Raw genomic sequence first — 1022 nt, forward strand, 5'->3', positions numbered from 1 at the left:
TATTTCGTTTTAAAATTTAAATTATTTTAAATTCCGAATATTAAATAAATTAAAAATAAATTTAATATATATATTAATAATAAGAATCGATGTAAACTCCATGTAAATTTTTACGAATGATTAACGTCGAAAGATTTACGAGAGTTTTACATCGAAAGGTTTACGTGTTCTTTACAACGAAAGTATTTACGTCTGCTTTACATCGAAAGGGTTACGTGGATTTTACCACGAAATGTTACGTCTCATTTACGACGAAACCTTGCCCTGCGCTTTACGATGAATTATTTTCGTCGTAAACATAACAAGTCGTTTACGACGAAATCTCCGTTACGACGGACGTTTTACAACGAAACGTATTTCGAGGTTAATTCGTCGTCGTAAACGGGTTTTACGACGAATTTACGACGAATATTGCCCTCGTAAAAAATATGTTTTCTTGTAGTGTTGCGTTTATGTAGAGGTGGATAAAATGGGTGGTCTTTATCAAAAGAAAATCACCAGTGGCTTTCTCGTATTTAATATTCAAAAATTAAATAATATTAACTTTAAATATCATGAAAATTATATTAAATATTTGTAAACAATAATTGTTTAGTATAAATAAACTTAGTCTGAAAAAATAACAAATGATGATAATAAGCCGTTGCTTAGCCCGCTAATCTTATATTATATCCTCATACATAACAAAACAAATAAAAGGGAGATTGTGGTTTTGATGTCTTGACCATATGCATAAAATGAGATAATGATGGATTGATTGAATTTATAACCAAAAAAAAAGAACTCACGTATACGCATGAGATGTAAAGCGAGTTTGATAATTTATTTTACACTTAATTATATGCCTGAGTGTTATAAGATAAGCATTGAAATGATCATCCACCTCTTTACCAAACTCAAGCACTATGATCATCCACTCCTTTACCAACTCAAGCACTATGATCATCTACTCATCAAGCACTATGATCACCCACTCATTTACCAAATTAAGCACCATCTTTGTTATTTTATGTATTGTTGTT

The sequence above is a fragment of the Brassica oleracea genome, chromosome C3, assembly GCF_000695525.1.
Source record: "Brassica oleracea var. oleracea cultivar TO1000 chromosome C3, BOL, whole genome shotgun sequence".
NCBI lineage: Eukaryota > Viridiplantae > Streptophyta > Magnoliopsida > Brassicales > Brassicaceae > Brassica > Brassica oleracea.